We start from the raw sequence: 7,211 nt of genomic DNA, 5'->3' as shown, positions 1-7,211 counted from the left end.
CCATGCATTCAATCACCAGTACAGCAGGGAAAAGTAAAAAAAGAGGGGAGGCGGCAGAGAAGCCAGGGAAAACACAGTGCTTCCACACAGTGTGTCCAGGGGAGGCTGAGGCAGGTTCGGGCACAGAGAATCAGCCAATTGGTTTCTGGGTCTGAAATTAACTGGTAACTGAGGTCTGGGATCTCTTCCTAGTCAGGGCAAAGGCCTGCTGGAACATGGGACTGGGAAGAGGGTCTGCAGCCATCTATCCGTGCAGTCTGTAGCACTGTCATCTGGGTTCTGATCTGTCTCTCCAGAAGGACCCAGCAGAGGCCGGAAGACAGGGCCAGGGCTCTCTCCCAGCCCATTTATATGAAGAGAGGGAGGCTCCCAGGATACTTTCAGGATGGGTGGGTCTCCTGGGCTCAGGGACATTGGTCGTTGCTGGGAATATCTGTGGAAATCTGAGGCAGTGGCCTCTAGCAATGACTACATCAGAGCCAAGGTGAAGGCCACCTTCTGACGAGCAGCACATGAAACACAGGAGCCTTGCTAAGACCCTAACACTGAGCAAGCACAGACTCAAACTCAGCTACCCGCACCTGAGCTCTGGAACAAAAGCCTGAATCCACTCCATGGCCAGTCAAGCAGGACCAGGAACATATACAAGCAGACACTTTCCTCCAGAGTACAGGAACCAGAGGGCTACAAAATGCCTAAGGGCTCTCAAAACATGGGGAAAGTGTGAATTAGACAAATAAGAGAGGTGGGACAATAAAATGCAACAGGCTTAAGGAAAACAGGTTCCTAGGAGGTTGAGGCTGTGTGTTGTTCCCTTCCTTCCAAACACAGGCATACCTAGAATGTAGGGCAATTGCCATGAATGTGGACAGACACAAATACAAGCATCCTGAGGGCTCCTGTTTCAGGAAAAGCCAGGTTTTCTTCCTCTGAGTCTAGAACTGAAGGAAGTTGACCTTACACCTAATGCTGCTGTTCCCATTGCCCCAAGGGAGATTCACCAGGCCCTCCTCATGCCACCAACTATGAGAGGCCCCAATGCCACCAAACCCAAGAGGATCAGGGTCTCTATCAACTGTGCAGCAAAGATATGCCGATGCCATAGATCATCGTTCTGTTCTCTGGGATGGACCGGGATGGTACCCCTAGGCCAGAATGGTCCTGCATCCAACAAGCAACCTGCAATAACAGGTCAGGGGCTGGTGGTGATGTGCTGGGCCTTGACTCTGGCCACACTGTAGCCAAACATGCATCTGCTGGTGGGTACTTCGGTTGCTTCCATGTCTGGCCACTGTGAATGGAGCCACTGTGGTCAGAGGAGGTGCATGTGCACACTCAGCACATTGACAAGACTGGCCACAACTGTGGGCTCCAGAAAGGGGCTGCTTTCAGGATAACAAATCCAGTCCTCAGAGAGTCTCACCACACAGGCATCATCTCCTACATTTGCCCATGAGGAAACCTATCACGTGCAGAGGGACACAGAGCAGAAAGCAATCATGCAGAAGTTACCCTGAAGTTATAGCAGAAAGTGCCTGGCTTGCTGCAGTCAGGCAAGGCGCCTCTGGAGCCAAGTTGGATGTTTAAACAGGCTAATCCTCCCCAGGGAAGGTGTGGGCATCTCCTACTATTAAGACAGCAACTTCCCCAGAGCCACTTCCTCCTTTGTGGGTGGCACCACGAGCCAGGTGGCTACAGAGGAGGAACTCTGGGGGCCAAACCTACGGATTGAGCCTCTCAGCCCTGGGTGGCTCTGGCAGGTGCCATGCCTTTTCTGGGCTTTGTTCCAGGATGCTAAAGAAAACAATGGGGATTTTGAGGCATATGATGGGCCTGGCACAGCCAGCCCAGCTGCCCATCACACAGTGTGTTGGCAGAGTGAGCTAACTTGCTCCCCATGTGGCTTTGTCAGGGGCCCTGGGCCTGTGCTGAGAGAGTGGAGGGTTGGGGTTTGGGGAGTCATTCTGAGTACTCAGATGCTCTTTCACACTCAAGGCATCATGATTAGGACAAAGTACACAGTCACTTGATTTTAGTTACTTTTCTCTTGTTGCTGGGACACAATACCTATCACCCACAAGTTAAAAGGGGAAAAGTTTATTTAGCTCACAGTTTGTAGAGATGTCAGTCCATAATCAGCTGACTGCAAGACAGGGTAACATGGCTGACAGGACTTGCAAAGGAAAAACAGTTCACAGCAGGCAGAAGACAGCAAAGCAACAAGGGAGGACCACAGCTCTTTCTATCCTTTATATGTTATCCAGACTACTTAGGGCAGGTAGCACTCAAACCCTCATTCCTAGTGCCCTTGAGTCTAGCACTGCACCATGAATCAATTCCAGCATCACACACTCTAGATCTAGCCAACTCTGAAAAAGCACCATCTATGACCATGTGAGGCTTTGGGGAGACATCTAGACACACCCTCCTGGGGCTCAGGATAGCTAGGCTGAAACTTGTTCCACAGGCACACCTGTAGAATGACAGCACGACAGCTGCTAAGGAAGCCCAGTGTACCCAGTGGCAGACAGAGCTGGGATGGACTCAGTTGCACCACACCCACCATACAGCCTTGACTTCCTCTCACAACAACATGATGCCACCTTTCCAGACCAAGGCATGGAGGCACAAGGCTCTACAGTGCAGGCAGATCCATTTAGTTACCACTCGTCTCTACCACAGATAACTACTGCTCCCTCCTATGAAGGACAAACAGCAGCACCAGGGCTCTTGCAAGTGAGACAGCCCTATTTGTCCTTGGCCCACAGCTCAGATTGTAAGACTGACCCAATGGCTTCCAGGGGATACTGTACCTGGCCAAAGGGTCCCTGTAGGCCTCAAGCAAAGATGGGGAACCGAGAGGCAGGCGTGCCACAAAAAAACTCCCTGCTGCTGTCTTTCCACTTACATAGTTTAATTTTGTTTACTGTGGTAAAAGAAAAAGATGATGTAAAATTTCTATCAATTATTTTTAATGCAGAATGCAGCAGTGTCAATTATATACACACTGCCATGCAGCAGATCTCCAAGGCTTTCTCATCTTTCCAAACTGAAGTTCTGTTCTCAGGAAATACTGATTCCTTCCCTCCCTGACACTATCATTCCACTTCCTCCCCTGTGAATATGATTACTCTAGGGGCCTCAAGCAGTAGAATCCTACAATGTCTGTCTTTCTGTGAATGGCATCTTTCCTTAAGCATGATGTCCTCAAAACTGATCCACAGTGTAGCTGTGTTGGAATCTTCTTCCTTCTTATGACTGACTGATGCCCTGTCACATGGATGAGCCACACTGTGGCCAAACATGTATTTGCTGGTGGATACTTTGGTTGCTTCCATGTCTGGCCACTGTGAATGGAGCCACTGTGGTCAGAGGAGGTGCATGTCCACATTCAGCACACTGACAAGACTGGCCACAACTGTGGGCTCCAGAAAGGGGCTGCTTTCAGGATAACAAATCCAGTCTCAGACAGTCTCACCACACAGGCATCATCTCCTGCATTTTCCCATGAGGAAACCTACCACGTGCAGAGGGACACAGGGCAGAAAGCAATCATGCAGAAGTTACCCTGAAGTTATAGCAGAAAGTGCCTGGCTTGCTGCAGAATGGAAACCTACATATTGAGGGGCAGCTGCCCAAGTTCACATTAGAGCACCTGGTGCTTGCTGGCCATGTGCTGAATGGAGGCCTTTGACCTTCCTAACTTAACCCCATTCCCAAGGTGTGTCCCTGCCAAAAAGGCTCACAGACCTATCCCAGCAAAACCCCAGACAGAAAGGACATGCCTGCTCATGTGCAAAGGGCCTGACCCTGGGAATCAAAGACACTGGGTTAAATTTACCAAACTTCACTGCCTTTGTAAACTTGATCAAGTCAGTGAATCTCAGGAATCCAGAAAGATTAAGCAGATCAGATTAGGTTAAGTGACATCATAGTTCCTTGAAATCTGAACATTTCAATGATTCTAAGTTTTCTAATGCTAATAATTTTGATTAATATTTCAGGATATTTTTCAAATGTGTAACACTTTCTGCCATAGAGTCCAAAAATAAATTTCTCTATCTTTTGAATGAGTGGTTTCTTTCCAGGATCTGCATTCTTGGAATTCAACAAGTGCATTTTCTCCACCTAGCTTTATGGACTGTGGGTTTGTGAGGTCCCCACATATACACTCCAGAGGCCCCTCTGTCCATTTAGCCCAGACTGTGGCAATTGTGAAGGTTGAAGCCTATCCTTTCCTCATGCTGGTAGATGAGAAAGCAGTCAGATCACTGACTTTTGTGCTGGATATAGACAGTGGGCTGGAGGATCAAGCAGATTCCCGGATTTAATGTTAGCACTTTCAGACTCAACTGCCTCTGAAAGTCACACTTTCTGGGCCCGGCTTCACACCACAGAGAGCTGGACCCCATGTCCTTCCCAGCCTGTGTGTATAATCTTCAGGGGCTCTGTCTAGCCCACACTCTCTCCATGGCTGTCTCTTGTGGTTGTCTCTCACTCAGTCACTGTGTTAGCATAACATTGGAAATCATGAAGTGGAGTTGTTCTGTAACTCAGTCTTAAACTTCCCACAGGGCTCCTGATTAAACTCTCTCATATGTGGGTGTGATACTGGATTTCTTCTCTAAATCCAGCCTTCCATGTAGAAGGAATCACTTTCAGAGTAAAATCCAAACTGTTTTTGCAGTCTACAATAGCCACGGGCTTCACTTGCAGCTAGTGCCACTTGTTCAGTAGGTTATTTCTTCCTTCCTAGAACTGCCAACCTTCTGGGCTTACCTTCTCTCTCCAGATACTGGTCTCATTCACAGTCAGGTCAGTAGGTTGGTCAGTGCCTCTGTGGCCCCATGTCAAGGGGAAACAAAATGCAGAGCAGACTTGGAATGGGTCAGTGGCCATGGCCAGGACATGGAATTCATAGGTGAAGAGTTGGCTGGAAAGTAAACATGACTCTCATATTTACAGTGTCAGCTCCATGGGGCACCAGCACACAGGTCTGGCAGCAGCAAAGACATGCTCAGCTGCCCAGGGTCCACAGGGGACCTCTGGTAGCAGGGAACTGCTCAGCTCCAGTGCCACAGAATCCAGTGCCTCAGTTCCCAGTGATGAATACCTGTTTGGGTCCCCAACCCCCAGGTCTGGATGCCTCACAGTTCTGCTGGGCTAGGGATCCCAATGCTGCACAGTTACTCACAGGACAGAAGAAACTTTTAAACAAAGGATCTGTCTGTCTCCCATGGACCAGACTTTGATGAAATTCACTCTTTCACAGATTCTCTCTCTCTCTCTCTCTCTCTCTCTCTGTGTGTGTGTGTGTGTGTGTGCGTGCGTGCTTGCATGCGCGCGCGTGTGCGCACTCGGTGGATCAAACCTGGAGGCTTGTGAATACCAAGCAAGCACTCATAACTGAGCTGCACCCCAGCTCAAGGTCCTGATTCAGACCTTGCTCTGAGTGTGGCTCAGCCAGCAGCTCTGGCCTCCTTGGGCCTAGTCAAAAATGACAAATTTCAGTCTATTCTACCCTTTAACAGCCAGCACTGGGTGGCTCAGCTCCCAGTCAAGTAAGATGCTTCCCAAGGGTGGTGGCCCATGAGAGACCCCAGGATCAGCCAGCCTCCCAGGCCCATGCTCCATCCAGCTGCTCAAACTCAGCTGAGCTCCAGATGAAGCCATGAACCATGAGATGTGGGGCTGCAGGTCCTCCTGGCGCTGACTGAAGGGCAACACCAAGGCAGTGGGCATGTATTCTCTGAGAAGAATGGACATCCTAAGGGAGGTTTCCTGGGTGGAGATGGGGTGGGATGAGGGTGTCTTAGCTCAGAGCCCACAGCCTGGGTGTCTGTAAATAGCAGGTATTTATTTCCCATGGTTCCAGAGGCTGCCAGTCAGACCAAGGTGCAAGCAGGATTGGTGTCTGAGGAGGTAATATCTGCTTGCTGTGTCCTAGTGGTGGTAGAGGAGGGCGTCTCTCTGTGGTCCACAGTAAGCCATGAAAGGCACTATCCCATCATGGGGTTCCTCATCTCCCAAAGTAACCTCCTAATGCCATTGCTTTAGGGCCAAGACTCCTTGTGTGTTCTGAGGGGGGCCACATTTGGACCATGACAGGGATGACACCACACAGCCCCATTTTCTCTTCCCTTCACATGAGAAACAACCCTAAAATCAATGGCAATGACAGCAGCAAGCAAATTGCAGATCAATGCAGCAACACGCCAGACCAATCTGCATTAAGACACCCGCTCCATCTCCACAGATAAACTGTTATGTTAAAGCTGCCCATTATTAATAGTCCATTTAGCCTTAAAAGCAGCAGCGCCAATCCTCACACGAGGACTACATGCTTCTGGGAGGCTGAGAAACATGTCGACAGCATAAGAGGAAAGTTCCCCTCCACACCACAGGCTTAATAATTCATATAGCCCCACATGCCTCATTTTGCTGTGATCCCAGAGCTGGAGGCTCTCAGAGGTGACGAGAGATTGAGGACCACTGCTGGAGCACAAGACAAAACCAACAGGCCCCATTCCAAACCTCACAAAGAGGTGTGGATTCCTCACAAAGAGAATCAGCAGGATGTACTGGGGACAGGTCCTTCAGAGACCAGGTGTCCCCAACTGGCCAGCTGTGTCCTGGTCACCTGTGGGGAAGGGCAATGCGAGCCTCCCAGATGCACCATGGCCATCTTTTGTCCACATGGAGCCCGGCTCCCCCTGCAGGCAGGAAGTCATCTGGCCCAGCATGGCCTGAGAAGGAAGGATGCACCGGAAACCCACCCACAAAACTGTTGTCTGCAGTATGGGACAGCAGGCTCCTGTAAGAACCTCACTAGTGTGGAGATGGCTTCTTTGGAAAGGCAGCAACACTGCCACTCACAACCAGTGTAAATCGTCAGTCACCAGTGCTTCCTGCTGAGAGCTCAGGGCAGGAAGTGTCCAAAGGAAATACAAGTGTAGCATAGTCATGAGGGCCCAGAACACCCCAAAGCGCAGGCCTTGTTCACCAGCAGTTTGCAAATTGGCCATGATGTTTCACAACCTGAGGTTTGGAGGAAGCAGTGCCAACACCAGCTGGAGCAAACTGAAAAATCAGCTGGGCTGTCGGACCTTGAAAATTCAACCCGATTACAGCAACCGCTTCTCTCCATGGAGCTAATCACACAGCATTCAGCTGCTCCACCGATGGTATCTTCAACCAGACATCCTGACACA

This window comes from Fukomys damarensis, unplaced genomic scaffold (genome assembly GCF_012274545.1).
Source record: "Fukomys damarensis isolate Sample0158 unplaced genomic scaffold, DMR_v1.0_HiC HiC_scaffold_16, whole genome shotgun sequence".
NCBI lineage: Eukaryota > Metazoa > Chordata > Mammalia > Rodentia > Bathyergidae > Fukomys > Fukomys damarensis.
Note: the sequence above shows the minus strand (reverse complement) of the source record.